The 20,980-nt window shown below is 44.5% G+C and overlaps 1 protein-coding gene across 2 annotated transcripts in view; it reads right to left on the bottom strand.

The window, feature by feature from the left end:
* ASAP1 (ArfGAP with SH3 domain, ankyrin repeat and PH domain 1) overlaps nucleotides 1-20,712 on the bottom strand; it is a 144,884-nt gene extending 124,172 nt beyond the window's left edge. The window contains exon 1 of one of the 2 annotated variants that reach the window (XM_028736148.2): nucleotides 20,227-20,712. The gene's annotated coding sequence lies outside the window, so the exon portion shown is untranslated. The remainder of the gene's footprint in view (nucleotides 1-20,226) is intronic. The other variant, XM_028736145.2, reaches the window with a different exon arrangement.
* Nucleotides 20,713-20,980: the final 268 nt, after the last annotated feature.

Genomic DNA, 20,980 nt, shown 5'->3' with positions numbered 1-20,980 from the left:
ATACAGATTACGGAGAACCACATTGCAAAATTGGGGGAAATGCGGACTTTGAAGGATGTGGTGGAGTTTCAGTTCTCATATTGTTCTGGAAAGGGTGAATTTGGTAAATCTGCACTTAAATGTGAACGGAATCACATGTCTTCCCTATCCCTGTCTCCACCTATAATGGTCAAATAACAGGAAATGGGTCAAACCTCTGCTTGAGACCTTGGAGAGCACTACCAGTCAAAATAGGCAATATAGGCTATGGGTCCCTTCAGGCTAGTTCCCAACCCTCCAGGTATATTTTGCGACATGTGATTGACACAATAATAGTGACATTCAGTGGTGGGTTTTTCCTTGAGAGTCCACATATAACCCCACTTCATTAATTTATGTATTGTGGCACAATAGGTCAGTGTATCTGGAACATGGACCATCTGGAAATGAACCAGTAGGTCTACGCTGAAACATTTACAGGTGGAAACAGTACGGATTGTGTATGCACAAGGAAAAGTACCATATTTACTCGAATATACGCTCACCCATTTTGGCCAAATTACATAGCGAAAATTAAGGTGCGCATTAGATTCGATGGCACATTTACATTCACCAGCAAAAGCTTTATTTCAAGGTTCTGAAAATTGAGGTGCACATTAGATTCGATGGCACTTTAGACTCGAGTAAATACGGTACATCTGGAAGGGGTGTGTGTAAATTGCAGGAATGCATATTCCTGCAGCCCCAAGAGCCCGCCAATTCCTTCAGTGCAGTCTTCCAAGTCTTGAGACAGAGAGAGAACGAATGGAAGGGAGTGAATTCATTTCATAATCTTCTGTACCCTTGCTCTGTAAGTTGTGTTCCTCCCCTAGTACCCAAATTAAATAATTTGGATGATGCCAGTGTCATTCAGCCCGGACACTGAGATCCAGCTCCAAGGGTCTTCTGGTGGTTCCCTCCCTGTGATAAGTGAGGTTACAGGGAACCAGGCAGAGGGCCTTCTTGGTGGTGGTGCCTGCCGTGTGGAATGCCCTCCCATCAGATGTCAACTATCTGACTTTTAGAAGACATCTGAAGGCAACCCTATTTCGGGAAGTTTTTAATGCTTGATGTTTTGTTGTGTTTTTAATATTCTCTTGGAAGCCACCCAGAGTAGCTGGGGAAACCCAGCCAGAAGGGTGGGGTATAAATAACAACAACAACAACAACAACTATTATTATTATTATTATTATCATTGACTTTCTGATGTGCGCTACTGAGACAGGGATGATCAGGTTGTACAAATCTCCAGGAACTGACACTAATGGGCACTGCCTTGGAGTATGTACAACAGTTTTGGACTCTGCCATGCAGATTAAAATGATGATCACATTTCCTGAAACAAAGCAGTATATGAAGTTCTCTGGTGTCGCATCTATTCCCCCTGCATTACTTTATCTCCTCTTTTGGCAATAATTACTTGACACAAGCATAACAGAGAGAAAGGGGACATGTGTCTCATGCAATTTGGGAAAGGAACTTTCACCCCCTTGCTGTTCGCTCATCTTGACAGGTCCTCCTGGATGCAAAGAAAGAAACATACAATCATCCCTGGCTGTAAGTCCCAAATTTGCTATATTTTATGGTCATGCCTTGCCGAGAGATTGAATCAGAAATTTTATGTCTGGCCAATATATAAATATTTACAGTCCCATAATTATTGGCCACGGTTCGCATCCGTCCTAGATTATTGCAGTTTGCATTGCCTGTGGGTTCACCACTGGAAAAATGTCAGAAGTGTTAGCTGCTGCAGAACATGGGAGCCAGTTTGTTAACTGGCTATCTTTACTGAGAACATTTCGGTTGGCTAACCAAGCAGAGACATCACCTTGCCAACAAAGGTCCGTCTAGTTAAAGCTATGGTTTTCCCAATAGTGATGTATGGAAGTGAGAGCTGGACCATAAAGAAGGCTGATCGCCGAAGAATTGATGCTTTTGAATTATGGTGCTGGAGGAGACTCTGGAGAGTCCCATGGACTGCAAGAAGATCAAACCTATCCATTCTTAAGAAAACCAGCCCTGAGTGCTCACTGGAAGGACAGATCCTGAAGCTGAGGCTCCAATACTTTGGCCACCTCATGAGAAGAGAAGACTCCCTGGAAAAGACCCTGATGTTGGGAAAGATGGAGGGCACAAGGAGAAGGGGAAGATGGAGGACGAGATGGTTGGACAGTGTTCTCGAAGCTAGCAGCATGAGTCTGACCAGACTGTGGGAGGCAGTGGAAGACAGGAGTGCCTGGCGTGCTCTGGTCCAGGGGGTCACGAGGAGTCGGACACGACTAAACGACTAAACAACAACAACAACAACAACAACCATTTTATTAGGGCAGAAAAGGAGAACATTCCCTCCCCTAATGTCATTGGACACTAGCTTCCATTATATGGAAACCTGGGAAGCTGCCTTAGAATCATAGAATTGTAGAGTTGGAAGGGGCGCTGAGGGTCATCTAGTCCAACCCGCTTCAGTGCAGGAATCTCAGCTAAAACACCCATGACAGATTCAACCTCTGCTTAAAAACCTCCAAGGAAGGAGAATCCACAACCTCTTGAGGTTGAACAGCTGTTGAACACTGTCAGAAAGTTCTTCCTGATGTTTAGTCGGAATCTCCTTTCTTGCAACTTGAAGTCATGGGTTTGAGTCCTACCCTCTAGAGCAGGAGAAAACAAGCTAGTTCCATCTTCCATGTGGCAGCCCTTGAGATATTTGAAGATGGCTATCATATCTCCTCTCAGTCTCCTCTTTTCTAGGCTGAACATGCCCAGCTCCTTCAACCATTCCTCATAAGGCTTGGCTTCCCGACCCTTGATCATCACGGTTGCCCTCCTCTGCACACGTTCCAGCTTGTCAAAATAAATTGTGGCAAAATAATAAGGATAGAAATAATAATAATAATAATAATAATAATAATAACAACATTCTGTTGCATTTGGAATTGTGACTCTCTATTTTCAATTAGGGGCTGGAAACATTTCAGCTGGCCTCTGTAGCTGCACACCATGGCTTGATCTGCAACAGTTATTAGCAGGAAACGATAGTCCCACACACTCTTTCCTGCATCTCAAATGTGCGGCTAAAGAGGCTGATGGAAAAGTTGGCAACCCTGTTCTCAGCTGATCTACATTAACTGCCATATTAATATATAATGTGTTTATATTAACTTGTCAAGGGATCCGATACTTGTAATAAAATACGTTTTATTATATACAACATGCATTATATATAATGCATTTTCACATGCTTCCCAGTTCCTCTAAGCAGTAGGAACTTCCAGGGGCTGCTGGTTTGGGCTGTGTTTCTTTGTCAGGTGAAGGTGGTGGAGACTTCCAGGAGTTTTTGTAATATCTGCTTAATATATTGTTATAGGTTTGTGGGTGCCAGACTCCCCTGTGCTATGAGTTTGTGGGTGCCAGACCTTTTAACACAGCTAGTGTTAAAAAAAAAAGCCATGTTAAACTATAAGCCAGGCAAGTTTCCGACTCTTCGTGACCCCCTGGACCAGAGCACACCAGGCACTCCTGTCTTCCACTGCCTCCCGCAGTTTGGTCAAATGCATGCTGGTAGCTTCAAGAACACTGTCCAACCATCTCATCCTCTGTCGTCCCCTTCTCCTTGTGCCCTCCATCTTTCATAGGCGCCGACTCCATGGGGCTTGAGGGGGCCCGAGCCCCCTCAAAAATTCGTTTGGGGGGGCTCCGCCCCCCCAATAATCTCCGGCGCCCCTCCAGCAGAGCGCCATCGCCGCCCCTCCCCCAGCCCAAAATACACAGGGAGGGGCGGGCTGCATGCCTCCTGCCCTCCCTCCCGAGCAAAAGCTCCACCCAATTTCCTTTGGAGCTGATTAATAGGCGCAGCACGCTCTCCCCTATTCGCTCATGAGGAGGCGGCGCCACTTTATTTGCATATTCATGAGCTTATTTATTATTCATGAGCTTTCCCGGGCCCCCCCAATATTTTTTATAAGTCCGCGTCCCTGCCATCTTTCCCAGCATCAGGGTCCTTTCTAGGGAGTCTTCTCTTCTCATGAGGTGGCCAAAGTATTGGAGCCTCAGCTTCAGGATCTTTCCTTCCAGTGAGCACTCAGGGCTGATTTCCTTGAGAATGGATAGGTTTGATCTTCTTGCAGTCCATGGGACTCTCAAGAGTCTCCTCCAGCACCATAATTCAAAAGCATCAATTCTTCGGTGATCAGCCTTCTTTATGGTCCAGCTCTCACTTCGATACATCACTACTGGGGTGTGTGTGTGTGTAATTTTACCAGTTTACAAATATTTTAAGAAAGAAAAAGTTTGCACAGTCAATATAAAGTGCCCAGTCTTCAAGTCGGCCCCCTCCCCCCTTTCTGCGGTTACTTATCTTTTACCACTGCATTTCCCCCGTTTACTAATTTCCCTTTTGTATTCCCTTACTTTATTCTTACTACATGTTTTCATGTCAATCCTGCTAATGATTTAAGTCTTTCACAGTAATTCTTCAAGTGGTCCACAAATTCTTCCCATTCTGTATTTAAAAAGTCTCTCTTCTCGGTTTCTTTTTTTTTCCCCCAGTACATTTTTATTCAAATTACACAAAGAAAATATACAAATAAACATACCGATAAGCATATCAGCATACATATAAGTACATATTTACATAATTTATTATTTCCCTTCCCCAAATTATACAAAAAATCATAAAAAGAAAAAGAAAATCATAATATTTCGGGCTCTGCCAAGCCCTGGACTCCCCTCCACCCTTTTGGTAAGTATCAAATAAATTCCACAATCACGTATTTTGTTTTTATTCTGAAAAGTTAATCACTCACTGTTAGATTTATTCCAACCCCACCAGTTTCCTCTACAAATTGGTTCCGATATAATTTCAATATTTATTCCAATTTTCATGAAATTTCTGTTCAACTTGGTCTCGTATTCTACCTGTTAGTCTAGCAAGCTCGGCATAGTTTACCATTTTGACCTGCCAATCCTTTATACTGGGTATGGTTTCCGTTTTCCAGTTTTGTGCCAACATAATTCTTGCAGCTGTGGTGGCATAAAGAAATATGTTCTTATCTTCTTTTCTAATTTCTTCACCCATCATTCCTAGCAGAAAGGCTTCAGGTCTTTTGGGAAAGGTGTATTTAAGTATTTTTTTAAGCTCGTTATAAATTAATTCCCAAAAGCCTTTCACTTTATTACATGACCACCACATGTGATACAAGTCGCCTTCTGCTTCACCACATTTCCAACATCTTTTATTCTTTAACCTATACATTTTAGCCAATTTCACCGGCGTGTGATACCACCTATATATCATTTTCCAGATATTTTGCCTCAGTGCCATACACGCCGTAAACTTTATACTAATGTTCCACAGTTCCTCCTACCATTCAAAGTCAAGATTATGGCCGATGTCTATTGCCCATTTAATCATTGCCTCCTTCACCTCCTCGTCTTTTGTGTACCACTCCAGTAGCATATCATATATCCTGGACAGTATTTTATTTTTACCTTCAACTACCTCCACGTGGAACTTAGATTTTTTGTCTTCAAAACCCAGTTTCTTTTTATCTTCTTTTAACAAATCACTCACCTGGTGGTATTGCAACCAGCCAGTGAATAAGTTTTTTATCTCTTCGTAGGGTCTATGTTTGTTCCCTTGTTCTGTTATACGTTCTTATACGTTCTTCATAGGTGGCATTCTTCTCTTCCATATTTGTTTTCCTAATCATTAACACCTCTAATGGTGAGATCAACCAGGGAGTCTTCCTTTCCAGGAGATTTTTATTTCTCTCCCATACCTGGTATATTGGTCCCCTAAAAATATGATTTAGGAAGCCCCTATGAACCTTCACCTTTTCGTACCACAGGTACGAATGCCATCCGTACCTGTTATTGAAGCCCTCCAAATCTAGTATATCTCTATTTTCCAATCTTATCCAGTCTTTTAGCCACAATAAAGACGCGGCTTCATAATATAGACTCAAGTCCGGTAAGGAAAAGCCTCCTCTTTCCTTTTTGTCTACCAATATTTTCATTTTTATCTGCGGTCTTTTTCCCTGCCAGATATATCTTGCCAGGGCTCTCTGCCATTCCTTACACTGCTTTAAACCTTTAAGTACAGGGAATAGTTTGAAATAAGAACAACATTCTGGGCAGAACATTCATTTTAACCACCGCTATCCTCCCCAAAAAGGATAGTTTCATCCTCCCCCAAATTTCCAGGTCTTTCTTTATATTCCTCCATGTGGCCTCGTAATTATCGTTATATAAATTTATGTTTTTTGTCGTAATCCACACTCCGAGATATTTCACTTTTTTAGTTGTCATAATACCCGCCCTTTGTTCTAGATCTGTCGTTTCTTCCTTAGTTAAGTTTTTAACCAGCATTTTAGTTTTATTTTTATTTACCTTGAGTCATGCCACAGCACCAAACTCTTCAAATATTTGTAGGGCTTCTTTTACGCTATTCTTTGGGTCCTCTAGTGTTAGTACAATGTCATCCGCAAAAGCTTTGATTTTATATTCCCTCTTTCCAACCTTAATTCATTTAACCTTCTTGGTTTCTTATTTGCCATTTCTGCGTACTCCATCAATTTTAGTTGCCAGTTCCTCCTCGGTTGGAGCTGCAGGGAAGTTTCTTGAGAAGTATTGGCCTGGCGTCATGAGCCATTAAGAAAACAAAGGCGAGGTGGCTCTGTGCCAGATGGCAAAGGGGTGAGGATGCTGTGTGTCATTTCCAAAAGGAAACACGAATCCCAGGTGAGCCCCTGGAATCTTGCACCGCTCAGTGTTGTATTTTTTGTTGTTGTTGCTTGGATTTATTTATATTGCAACCCGATATGTGAGCGTAACCCAGAAACCTTTTGCTATAGGTCAGAATATAAATAATGTAAATATAGAAATAGACCGCATTTATATATGCTTGTAAATGTAGTGTACACAAACACACATACAGACCTATAATGACTGAGTAAACACTATATATTTAAACCGCATCTCTCCAAAGAAGTCTGGTAACTGTAATTGGTTTGGGTTGCTGGGAATCATAGCTTTGTGAAGGGTAATAATAATAATAATAATAATAATAATAATAATAATAATAATTTTTATTTATACCCCGCCCTCCCCAGCCAAGGCCGGGCTCAGGGTGGCTAACAAGCAATAATAAAAACAAGTTGAATGAATACAACTAAAAAACAAGATTAAAATACAACATTAAAATATTAAAATGCAGCCTCATCACAGGAGGAGAAGGAAAAAGAACAAAGAACTATAGTTCCCAGGTTTCTTTGGGCTGGGAGCAATGTGCTTTAAATATATGACATGTACACAGCACTATCCTTGCACAGGACACTTTAAAATGTTCAGCGCACTACATTCACATTCACTGTCTTCATGTTATCCCTACGACAACACAATATAATTATCCCCATACTACAGATGGGGAAACAGAGGCTGAGAGAGAACCGCTTGCTGAGTAAGTTCATGGTGGAGGCCAAGATTACGGCCGAAGCCCTCCTGATTCATAGCTCTATCGCTCAGCCACCGTGCCGGATGTTTAGCTCTTTTGATTACTCTGCCGTTAAGTGCAGGTATTCAAATAAATAACTTCCAGATAACTCGGCCTGGGGCAGGATTAATCATCACCTCCGTATGTCATGATAAATCACTTGGTTGGCTGATGGTTGTAGATCCCTTTGCTATTCGTTGCCGCTGCCCCGTCCGAGTTATGTGTTTGCTATGCTCCGCTGCGGATTGGGTTACTGTCTTTTGGCAGAGATAATCAGAGCACCTGCTGGCCCATTCAATTATTGAGAGGAAACGTACTGGAGATATGCATCTCATAAACTGTGCAGCCAGGCATGCTTCCCTGGAGTTCCTCAGATGGCAATTCCCTCTCGTATTTGGGCTGGTGTTGTTATGTAAGTAGGAAAGTTGCATAGTGAATAATCAGGCTGGACTAAAATATTGCAGGGTGGTGTGTTTTTTTGCTGAGTCACCGGTTTTCTACTTGCAAGGAGTTTAAAAACCAAATCAAAATGTGGCTGTGATACCTTTGCCCAGGTCCCCTGAACAGTCTGCCTGTGTTTTGACTGCCTGAACTTCCTATGTACAGTGGTACCTCGGAAGTCAAACGGAATCTGTTCCAGAAATCAGTTCGACTTCCAAAACATTTGAAAACCAAGGCGCAGCTTCTGATTGGCTGCAGGAAGTGCCTGCAGCCAATCAGAAGGTGTGGAAGCCCCGTCGGACGTTTGGGTTCTGCTATGTACTGAGTTGAATAGGATCCAAAATGCAGCAGTCTGATTGGTCCTAGAACAATAGGATTCAGAATGCAGCGGTCTGATTGGTCCTAGAACAATGGGATCCAGAATGCAGCAGTCTGATTGGTCCTAGAACAATAGGATCCAGAATGCAGCAGTCTGATTGGTCCACAGGAGCCACCCAATCCAACTCCAGATGGAAGTGAATCCGCAACCTGATTGGCCTACAGGAGAATCCCAGAATTAGCCAATCACGTAGGGCCCACTGTGTAAATAATGTATATAAAGCAGACATTCTGGGCGAACTTTCATTCCTCCTCAACACTATGAGCTGAATAAAGAGCATGAAATCCACTCTCTACTCCGAGTATATTTCAGGTTCCAAAGAATGTTTGAGAACTGGAACACTCAGTTCCCGGTTTGCAGCTTTCGGGAGCCAAAACGTTTGACGTGCAAGGGATCCAAGGTACGACTATACTTAAAACGGAAGGATGTCTACGGTGTCATTCATTCATTTATTTTTCAGGCTCATTTTGTCGATCTCAAATCTTTTCGCGGGGACCATTCTGAAGCACCTTTCCAAATGTTATATCTTTACAAATTGTAAAGAAGTCAAGAAACAGGAGAACGGAGAATTTTCTTCACAGGGCGGATGCATGTTGCTGGATTGGCAGAAGGGCTGGAATGTTATGACATCTGCCCCAAGGGAGTTTATGTGTCAAATAAGTTATTCCAGAGTAACTGAGGGAGAAAACAAAACCAAGCCACATCCATACATGCAATGCATACACACAAAAATGTGACCGTGTTTAAATAATAGATCTCTGAGGCCTCCATTCAGAAGATTGCAAGTTCAGTCCCTGGCATCTCCAGTTTGAAGTATTAGTTTGGGAGGGAGTGTAAAGACACCCCACTCTCTCAGTCTCTGTTTCTGCCTGAGACCATGGAGAACAGCTGCCGGTCAGAGTAGACAATGCTGGCCTAGATAGACAAAGAGCCTGTTGTGATATAAGGAGCTTCCTATGTTTATCAGCTCCATTTGGTACACAGGCTGAGACCCTACCTGCCTGCAGACTGTCTCGCCAGAGTGGTGCATGCTCTAGTTACATCTTGCTTGGACTACTGCAATGCGCTCTATGTGGGGCTACCTTTGAAGGTGACCCAGAAACTACAACTAATCCAGAATGTGGCAGCTAGTCTGGTGACTGGGAGTGGCTGCCGAGACCATATAACACTGGTCTTGAAAGACTTACACTGGCTCCCAGTACGTTTCCGAACACAATTCAAAGTGTTGGTGCTGACCTTTAAAGCCCTAAACGGCCTCAGTCCTGAATACCTGAAGGAGCGTCTCCACCCCCATCGTTCTGCCCGGACACTGAGGTCCAACGGCGAGGGCCTTCTGGCAGTTCCCTCGCTGTGAGAAGCCAAGTTACAGGGAACCAGGCAGAGGGCCTTCTCGGTGGTGGCGCCCATCCTGTGGAACTCCCTCCCATCAGATGTCAAGGAAATACACAACTACCTGACTTTTAGAAGACATCTGAAAACAGCCCTGTTTAGGGAAGTTTTTAACGTTTGATCTTTTATCGTCTTTCTAATATTCTGTTGGGAGCTGCCCAGAGTGGCTGGGGAAACCCAGCCAGATGTGCGGGGTATAAATAATAAGTTGTTGTTGTTGTTGTTGTTGTTGCTGCTGCTGTCCTGGTTTCTGATTTGATCCCCAAATGCTCCAGGATGAATCAGCACTTGCAGATGACCCTGGAGCTTGTAATGGTGTTGCACTCTCACATGAGCCAGCTGACTTGGGTGAGAGCGTAGCACTGAAAGACACACCTTTTTGGTGCCGCACTCTCGCGTCCCGATTTTCATCCGTGGAATGTTGGAAGGTATGGGCTTGGCTCTCTGCTGGGCTGGGCAGCCAGAGAAAAATATATCTCTAGCCACTCTAGGTTTGATCTTCTTGCAGTCCACGGGACTCTCAAGAGTCTCCTCCAGCAGCATAATTCAAAAGCATCAATTCTTCAGCGATCAGCCTTCTTTATGGTCCAGCTCTCACTTCCATACATCACTACTGGGAAAACCATAGCTTTAACTATACGGACCTTTGTTGGCACGGTGATGTCTCTGCTTTTTAAGATGCTGTCTATTAGCAGTGGCAATTAATATAACATAGCATAGCATAATGAGGCATTGTGGAATTCCAGCATCCGTTCCATGGGATTGTAATGTTCCTTGGACAACCACTATTTGCTAGCAAAAGATGGCCTTCTCGAGGAATCAGAGGGTCATTCTGGAGGGATGCTGAATATCTGGGGTTCTTCAGAGTCTCTTTGATCTGGAAGTCTGGCAAGAGTAGCCTTTGTACAGGGACAACGCTGAGTGCTTCTGGTTTCGATTAGGCTGAATGCACTGTGGGAATAAGCTTTCTGGTGGTATTTTGGTATTTCCTCTCCAAGTTACACCGTACGCGAGGAAATGTGGCAGAACAGAGTTTGCTCTTTTTCTCTTCCCTTGTCACATTTGTGTTCTTTCCTGTATGAGTGCAATGAATCCTTGCAGGTAATTCAGCGTTGAAGGGGAGATTAAGTCAGGGCTGGGCAGATATTTCAGATTTCAAGCTTGTGGAATCTCTTCTTGAGAGGCCTGCTTCAAATTTTTCAGACAGCCATCTTGCAAAGGAATGTGGTTGTGGGCGGGGAGAAAATCATTAGTCTCCCGCATCAAATTTTAGGGCCATGGGAATATGCATGCCTTTGACAAGTCTCTGTCTCTCTCATATGAACTCAAAATGAAAACCCCAAAGTCTAAAAAGCAAACACCAAATTTGGATTAACAAACAACATTTCAGGGGATGGGTGTCGATCGCTTTCCCTTCATCGTCCCCGTCCCCCGCTGCTGTTTCTCTTGATTTTGCTCAGCTCTGGAGATCTAATGCCTAGTTTTGGAGATTGCCAAGGCCTTCCTTCTCTCTTTTCCGGCGTTAATTCCAGAAACAAGAAACAGGAAGCATGCATGACTCGCCACACATAGGAAAATGCAGTGCTGATGCTGTAGCCATGAATAGTTTCCCTATAGCGAGGCCACCCGGGAAGGCTCCCCTCCAAATGTGCATATTCAATATCACTTTTTGTACCTGCAAATGTTTTGAGGATGCCATATTTCATTTCCCATTGATGCATATCCTGTAACTTCCTGATGAAATCTGCTCACTTCTCATACCATAAATGTTCAGGGGGTTGTTTAGGTTCTGGTTTTGTTTTTTGTCCTGCTGTTGTCACTCTACAGCTGCTTTAGACAGCAGTGATGTGGTAGCATTGCAGGAGCATTGCAGAAAATCTCCTAGGGAGCAACTGGGGTGGAAACGTTGGAAACTAAGCAGAGCCCTCCTCCCCCAAAAATCAGGCCTTTTTATTTTTCACACCCCACCTTTCACTGGACAGCTAGTTTGTTTAAAACATTTTGAAAGCACTTGATATTTTTTTAAAACCTCTAAGCAGCGTACGACGTGAAAGCCCATGCTGAGGAGGGCAACCAAGATGATCAAGGGTCTGGAAGCCAAGCCTGATGAGGAATGGTTGAAGGAGCTGGGTATGTTTAGCCTGGAAAAGAGAAGACTGAGGATAAAGGTAAAGGTAAAGGTACCCCTGCCCTTGGGCCAGTCTTGCCAGACTCTGGGGTTGTGCGCCCATCTCACTCAAGAGGCTGGGGGCCAGCGCTGTCTGGAGACACTTCCGGGTCACGTGGCCAGCGTGACATCGCTGCTCTGGCGAGCCAGAGCCACACACGGAAACGCCATTTACCTTCCCGCTAGAAAGCGGTCCCTATTTATCTACTTGCACCCGGGGGTGCTTTCGAACTGCTAGGTTGGCAGGCGCTGGGACCAAGCAACGGTCTGAGGATAGCCATCTTCAAATATCTCAAGGGCTGCCACATGGAAGATGGAGCTAGCTTGTTTTCTCCTGCTCTGGAGGGTAGGACTCGAACCCATGACTTCAAGTTGCAAGAAAGGAGATTCCGACTAAACATCAGGAAGAACTTTCTGACAGTAAGAGCTGTTCAACAGTGGAACGGACTCCCTCGGGAGGTGGTGGACTCGCCTTCCTTGGAGGTTTTTAAGCAGAGGTTGAATCTGTCATGGGTGCTTTAGCTGAGATTCCTGCACTAAAGGGGGTTGGACTAGATGACCCTCAGCGCCCCTTCCAACTCTACAATTCTATGATTCTAAGACAGCTTCCCAGGTTTCCTTGTTTTTAAACAGAGGTTGGATGGCCATCTTTCAGGGATGCTTTAGCTGAGATTCCTGCATTGCAGAGAGTTGGACTCTTGGGGTCCCTTCCATCTCCAGAACTCTATGATTCTATGATCCGTGGCTCTTACCTGGATGCAGAGAGGGGTGTGTAGAAATCTCTGGCTTTTCTCTTGTCTACTGTAAAAGGTCAGACAGATATCTGTGGTTCCACCTACTTATGTCTCTGGCCTCAGTGGCATTTGTCCCAACCGCTGTAGATTTCTTATAAGGCACTGTGGCCTCCAGCAGAGCTCCTCTTATGTAAGTGACTATTTACAAGTCTGCTGTAAAGGAATGCCCTTGTTTTTCTAGGAACAGGATGCAACATAAGCTGGCTCCTCCACCGTATTATTGGAGTGCTACCACTGGCAACTGGAAGGGGGGAAAAACACATTTCTCTTGCTCTTTGCTAAAGGAGATTTATTGTAACTGCGACACATGCACATACCACCAGTAGGAATTGAATTGGGAGCTAACCGCCAGTCTTTTCCAAGATGTGGGAAAGTCACTCCCAAGAAGTTGACTTTTAAGTGTTTGCAGACTGAGCAGCTCCCTGGACAGGAAAAGCTTTTCTTTGTGTTGGCAAAATGCAGATGCAGGAAACCGAGCGCATTCCACAGCAACCTCCTGGCAAAAAGATGCTCCTCTTTATCATTTGGACCAAATCTTCAGTCTGCGCACCCGAAAAGAGCTTGGCTGTTGTTCTCGATTGCTGTGAAATCTTCATTTGGTCCTTGGTTTGAAGAGTGAATTTAGAGGCTGCTAAAGAGGCAATGACAAACCTAGACAGCATCTTATAAAGCAGAGACATCACCTTGCCAACAAAGGTCCGTATAGTTAAAGCTATGGTTTTCCCAGTAGTGATGTATGGAAGTGAGAGCTGGACCATAAAGAAGGCTGATCACTGAAAAATTGATGCTTTTGAATTATGGTGCTGGAGGAGACTCTTGAGAGTCCCATGGACTGCAAGAAGATCAAACCTATCCATTCTTAAGGAAATCAGCCCTGAGTGCTCACTGGAAGGACAGATCCTGAAGCTGAGGCTCCAGTACTTTGGCCACCTCATGAGAAGAGAAGACTCCCTGGAAAAGACCCTGATGTTGGGAAAGATGGAGGGCACAAGGAGAAGGGGACAACAGAGGACGAGATGGTTGGACAGTGTTCTCGAAGCTACCAGCATGAGTCTGACCAAACTGTGGGAGGCAGTGGAAGACAGGAGGGCCTGGTGTGCTCCTGGTTCATGGGGTCACGAAGAGTCAGACATGACTAAATGACTAAACAAGAAGAAGAAGAAGAAGAAGAAGACGATGACCTTGGCATTGACCATGGGACTTGTCTGCTCACATAGGTGAACATCCCCAGTGCAAAAGGGAAAATTGCCACGGTTAAGAGTCGGACACGACTAAACAACTAAACAACAACTTCCAAATGGGGCTCCTTCCAGTAGGAATTAACAACTAAGCCCATAGAAGATGGAAGACAAGGAGAGGGCTGCCAAATTAGGCCTATGCCCCACATACTCCCAATCAAGTTACAAGAAAGGAGCGGGTTGACTTTCTCTGCTCACATAGATTTAAAAAGATCTTTAAAAGATACCATTCACCTGGAGCCTCAGGTAACTTCTCTACTGAAGGTACAAGAGGGTATCAACAGCAGGTTTGAGGGAATGCCAAGGTTTGCAGAGGTATAAAAATATTTAGGGGGAAAGCTAGGGGAGCATCCCCACACCAAATTTGCAGGAGTGGGCCTGTGGTTCCTTGGGAGGGGAAGAAAGAAGCCACTGCTGTTACAGAGACTCACCTATGAGAAACTGTGGGCTAACTTTGTAGAAATTCACTGGAACAGTCCCCTTGCCCTGCCCCTGGTTTCTCTGAATAATTTTGAGAGGCTGTTTACACATGGCTGCGATTTTAACTGCTGCTTTGAATTATTGTTTAGTGGAATGGTATATTGCAGTGCTATGTTTATTTTATGCAAGCTGCCCTGGGAGAGCTTTCCCTTCTTCTGAACCGAAACTGCATTGGAAAATTCAGATTAACTGTGCCCTGTTCCACTCGCAAGTCTGAGAAGAGCGAACTGGCAGTGAATTTGTGGGCCAAACGAAACTGTCCTCCATCCCTATAATGCACAGTGATCTAGGAAGCTGCCTCATGTTGAGTCGGACCGTTTGTCCAGCTAGTTCAATATTGTCTACACTGACTGGAGCAGCTCTCTCCAAGGTTTCAGACAGGGTCTTCTCCTGGTCCTAACTAGCGATGCCAGAAATCAAACCGGGGACCTTCTGCTGCTGCTCTTGCACCTCTGAAAGATGTATTATAAAGCCATGCTTGCAGGTGTCATATTTTTTCTTGTGTCTGAATCCGTAATTTGGGGTGCTGGGTGGTGGGAGAGCATACAGACCCTCCAAGTGTCCCTATTTTCCAGGGACAGTCCCGGATTTACAGAAGTCGTCCCTGTTTCTGATTTGATCATGGAACGTCCCACTTTTCCTTAAAGGTAAAGGGACCCCTGACCATTAGGTCCAGTCGTGACCAACTCTGGGGTTGCGGTGCTCATCTCGCTTTATTGGCCAAGGGAGCCGGTGCACAGATTCCAGGTCATGTGGCCAGCATGACTAAGCCGCTTCTGGTGAACCAGAGCAGCGCACGGAAATGCTGTTTACCTTCCCGCTGGAGTGGTACCTATTTATCTACTTGCACTTTGACGTGCTTTCGAACTGCTAGGTTGGCAGGAGCAGGGACCAAGCAATGGGAGCTCACCCCATCGCGGGGATTCGAACCGCTGACCTTCTGATCGGCAAGTCCTAGGCTCTGTGGTTTAACCCACAGTGCCACCTGTGTAGGACATCCTTATTTTCATCGGAAAAACATTGGAGGGTTATGTAACCCTCGAGCCAAGGAGATAAGTAACTATACAACCTTTAGAAGGCATCTGAAGGCAACCCTGTATAGGGAAGGTTTTTTTAAAAATTTAATGTTTTATTATGTTTTTATACGTATATGTTGGAAGCTGCCCAGAGTGGCTGGGGAACCCAGTCCGATGAGTGGGCTACAAATAATAAAGTTGCTATTACTCAGTGTGTGTGTTTTTCTAGAGCACATGGAGTTGTTACAATAAGTGCCACACTTTTTAACAGCAGCAAAAGAGAGGTGTCAGCATTGCGTATCCTTGAGTACCCGCAGAATAAAACACTGCTATTATTATTAATAGGGACGCGGGTGGCGCTGTGGGGTGGCTCTGCAACCCCAGAGTCATCCGCGACTGGACCTAATGGTCAGGGGTCCCTTTACCTATTGTTGTTGTTGTTGTTATTTATTATTATTAAATACGACATTCCTATTTTCACCGGAGAAATGTTGGAAGCTGTGCAGCATATTGTGTAAATGGGCTCTTGCTGAGGCATGAGGAACGGACATTCTGCAGAGTTTTACCAGGGCTGAACACCGAAACAAAGTTCCATGTGTCAGCTTACGCTCCAGTAGCCCCATTTCAAAAACGAGCCTCCCTTTTCCATATCTACAGCGCTGGCTGCTCTCTCTCCTCCCTTCCTGCTATAAAAATGGCACAGTCACAAGTTTCGGGGAAAGGAAAACAACTTATACTGCAAGCCACGCTCTTTCCCCCCCCCTTTCCCATTTGTGCTGCCCCCAAACGCCATATGCCAAACTCACAGCAAGCAACCGCATTCAGATGACCTGCTTTGTTAAAGCTATTTTTTGAGGACATTGGAGAATCATCCACTTGTCCCTCCTGAAAAATTAGTATGGGCGATATGGGATCAGGGCTAACACATGGAGATGGTAGCACTTAGTAAACTCCCTCCCAGGGGAAAACAGACACACACACCCTAGAAACCTTCTGCCAGGGAACAGGCTGGTTCAATCAAATATACGGCATGCAGCATCCATTGCCTGCTTAGGCCTGCCAGGTTATACTGCTGCACTAAGCCAAGTTGGCCATGTGCCCCCCCCCTTTATGCTTTATTTGTCATAATTGCATCCATACACCCAAGACATATCATTGAAATAAATAAATTAAGGTCTGATGTATATAATAAAGGTTCATAAATGTACCAAGCAAAAACGTACATAGATATATAGGCCACATGTCTGAAGCTGCACAGGAGAGCAGCCATGGAGCCATTTTGACTCCCAGGCTGACCAGGTGTTTTCTCTACAAGGTCAGATGGAGGAGCCTCCCCATTGTCTTCTCCTTCACAAGTCCTGTCTTAAGGGTATGTCTGTGTATGAATAGGGTGAGCCTGTGACCTGGCTCAGGAACTAAGTACTTATCATTACAAAAGATTGGCCAGGCTCCCCAGGGTATCAATCCAGTAAACATTAACAGGTAACTTGCCAGACAGGAGGTAAACAATCCTGTTTTTTTGGGTTACACACCCACCGAAACCTGGAAGTGCTGGAATGGGTTACGTCCGGGTTTCAGCGGCCGCGCATGCGCAGAAGTGCTAAATCGCGCTTTGCAGATGCACCACTGCGGGTTGCGAACGCTGTGGGTTGCGAACATGCATCCCGCATGGATCATGTTCGCAGCCCAAGAGTCCACTGTATCTATATATCCAAATTATCAAGATAAAACTCAAAGAAATGTAAGTCTTCAAATCATAAGTTTGTTACATAGTTTGACTTCCCGTCCTTTTCAACATCCTTTAACTCTAATAAACCTAGTGCCTTCAATTATCAACGTATTAGTAATAAACATCTGTGTAGACATGTCTATTCTTACCCTTATATCTTTAATTATTTACAGAGCTTACTCAAATGCTGCGACCAAATTCAAATTGCAACACTTATTTTTTAAATATCTCTTTAAAGGTAAAGGGTAAAGGGACCCCTGACCATTAGGTCCAGTTGTGGCCGACTCTGGGGTTGCGGCGCTCATCTCGCTTTACTGGCCGAGGGAGCCGCCGTACAGCTTCCGGGTCAGGTTGCTAGGTTGGCAGGAGCAGGGACCGAGCAATGGGAGCTCACCCCATCCCGGGGATTCGAACCGCTGACCTTCTGATCGGCAAGTCTTGGTCTCTGTGGTTTAACCCACAGCGCCACCCGCGTCCCTAAATATCTCTTTAGAGGCTCCCAATTATCAATGAACTCATGTTTTGGCTTATCTTTGAGACTATCTAATTCTGCATAGGCCATGTGCCCTTTCTATGCCAAACTTAAAGGTACAGAAGACACGTCACGATCTATAGTGGCAGTGGCAAACCCAGTGCCAGATTTATGTATAAGCTAAACGAGCTATAGCTTAGGGCCCCACTCTCTTGCCCCCCCCACCCAAAAAAAATTAAAAGGAAAAAACCACCTGGATGTACATTTCCAAAATATATCATAAAAAAATAAAAATAAAACCTACACACAGCAACAGTGTTTTGTGTTGTGTAGGCTCCTATATGTTATGTGCAAATGGCTTTAGATACCTATCAGGTCCATAAATTACCATATAGCATATATTCAACACAAAAAACAGCGGCAATTTGTTGCTGACAAAGGACAGCTGGACATATAAAGGGCCCCATTACCTTCAGTAGCTTAAGGCCTCATCAAACCTAAATCCGGCCCTGGGCAAACCGGACATCTGGTTAATGAATGTGGCCCTCCAGTGCCTTTTAACAGGCCCTGGGGGGCTCTGCTTGGCACTTTCTCCCTCCCCAGGCCACAAACAATACTGGGCTAGAGAGAGAAACTCTTTTACCTGACCAAAAGCAGCTTCCTACGTTCCTCCATGCATCTCCCAGGTACCTTAAATCAAGTTTGTTTACTCTTCAACTATACTGTCCCTTTCTGTTTAGGCATCCTGTCCCTTAACCACTGCCCCCAACATTCCTGAAGGGCCGTAGCTGATAAAAACGTAAGAAGAGGCTGCCGGCCAATGGCCCATCTAGTCCAGCATTCTGTTCTCACAGTGGCCAACCAGGAGCCTGTGGGAATCTGGACCTGAGCAGCGAGAATGAGGGAGACCTAACAAATGCCTATTCTTCCTAGTTAGCATGAGAAGGGGCTAAGTCCACAGAGATATATTGCTGATAGGCAGATACTCAGACCATAGAAATACAATTGGTAGAGAGGGCTCTGTGTGATGTCATTTCCCCTCCTTTCCTGTGATTCAACCAGTGATGGATTTAGACATTTCTCTGCTTGCTCTAGATCCCGGCAAATGCCTGAAGGTGGTTATACTGTAAATGTAAATATTTTGCCTGCGTAGTTTTTACTGCTACTGTTGCTGTGAACCGATGCAATATTGTAAGTAAAAAGGTAAAGGGACCCCTGACCATTAGGTCCAGTCGTGGCCGACTCTGGGGTTGCGGCGCTCATCTCGCTTTATTGGCCGAGGGAGCCGGTGTACAGCTTCCGGGTCATGTGGCCAGCATAAGCCACTTCTGGCGAACCAGAGCAGCGCACGGAAACGCCGTTTAGCTTCCCGCTGGAGCGGTACCTATTTATCTACTTGCACTTTAACGTGCTTTCGAATTGCTAGGTTGGCAGGAGCAGGGACCGAGCAACGGGAGCTCAACCCGTCATGGGGATTCAAACCACCATTACTTGGTAGTCAGTGGAAGAAAGTTATCTCTATACCAAATGCACATTCTTGGCACCACATGCTTTGCATCTATTTATTTGCAAAATTTATAACCCACCCTTTACCAGATGGCCCCTTTTGATCCACGGACAATGGAAATTCCATAAAAATAGAAATTAAAAAAAATGAGTATTCCCAGGATTACTGTTGAAAATATCATTTTAAACATAAGTCCATGATGTGAAATATTGCATAATTAGGGTCTGATCTTGTTGCAGGTAACAATAGATGATATATACACAGGATTAGACCTAAGAACCCCCTTTCAGCACAGAGGGAGACCATCCAATCCTTTTCATAATGATCCTATAAAAACACACACACTACATGGAAAGAGTACTCCCACCCGAACATTCAGATACAATTTTGAGCCGTTAGCCAAAGAGCTAATTTTTATATTCACACTTTTATTACTGTCTAATTTTTCAGCAAGGATGTCTGTGGCTAACCCTGGCCCCTTCACGGCCCCTTCTTGCATTTGATCCAAGTCCCCCCTTTTAGCGCTGAAATATTTGAAAAGACAACAGAAATAAATGGGGCATGCACATTACGGAGAAATTTTAAAACTGAACTGGAGTTGATTTGCAACAGGCCTGTGAGGAATGCAAATCACATCCATCCATAATGATATAGTTATTTGAAGAAGGTTGTGTGTGTTTTTGTTTTAGGTTTTTTGTGTTGTTTTTTTTGCTGGTGGGTAAGACTCAATGTGAAAACTTAACTTTCTGCCAGTATCAAGACAATGGGATTGAGCATGTGGCTTCTTTGCAAGCCCAGCTCTGTAAAAAACTTGCTCACAAGAGCAGTTCTTAAAAGTTAATGCGAGTAAGGATTTCTGGGCCGAGTGTAGAAATTTGCAGAGTGATCCTTCCTGACGTTGCAGAAGTAATTGCTTAGCACCATTTATTTTGCGCAAGGAAAAGCAAGCGTTTGCAGACAATTAAAACACGAGACAATCAACATAGCAAAAACAAGCACTTTCGCTGTGATTTGAAATTTAAGACATCCATACATAAGGAGCAGAGACACAAGTTGGACTCCCGTCTCTCGACTTAGCATCCCTAAAGACGGTGTTGATAACTCACCAAGACTTGTCCACAGTGATCTCCCATTCCAGAAGTGCCCGCCAAAATGTAGGCCATCATTCCATATTAAAGGTTAAAAATTATTTTCCCACGGGCAGCTGAACAGGGGAAAAATGGTCCACACTGCTCCAGTGATAACTCCCAGGAATTGGGGGTTGATATTTGATTTCTTGGTTCAAACTGAAAGAAAATCCAAAGTCCAGGGATCCACAGATGTTTTCTGGGAGCCTAAAAGTTTTTGACTTGCATCCATATAAAAGTCCTGGCCGGTAAGGAGACACAAATAAGGCAGCAGGAAGGAAAGTCTACCGAAAGGGGCTGGGGGTGGGGTGGCGAGGCCACTCACTGGACACCCCTTGGGCTGATAGAAGAGATTTCAGGAAATCCAAACACTTAAACAGGAAATCTGAATGCTGGATAAACATTCCATAATCTCCACTGCTAAGTGAACATGCAACCTCTCCTGTTAACCCTTCCCTGCTCTGGGCGGAATGCAAAACTCAATTGGACATACTTTGTTGTAACCGGATCTCTCTTAACGTTCCACCATGTGCTTGCGTGTGTCTCTGAGGTATGACATTACTCCAGAATGGTGGTTAGGTTTTTTCCCCCTCCCCTTTCTTCGTTTCTTTCAGAATTTACTAGCATCTGGCAGGGTTAGAAAGCCTCCTTCCTCCCCATTGTTCCTTAATCTGTGCCTGGCAACATTTTAGTTAAAAGCGTGGCGATTTTCTGCCGGTTAATATTTTCCACC

This window comes from Podarcis muralis, chromosome 8 (assembly GCF_964188315.1).
Source record: "Podarcis muralis chromosome 8, rPodMur119.hap1.1, whole genome shotgun sequence".
Taxonomy (NCBI): Eukaryota; Metazoa; Chordata; class Lepidosauria; order Squamata; family Lacertidae; genus Podarcis; species Podarcis muralis.
The sequence above is the reverse complement of the archived record's forward strand: the minus strand, read 5'-3'. Positions and strand labels throughout refer to the sequence as shown.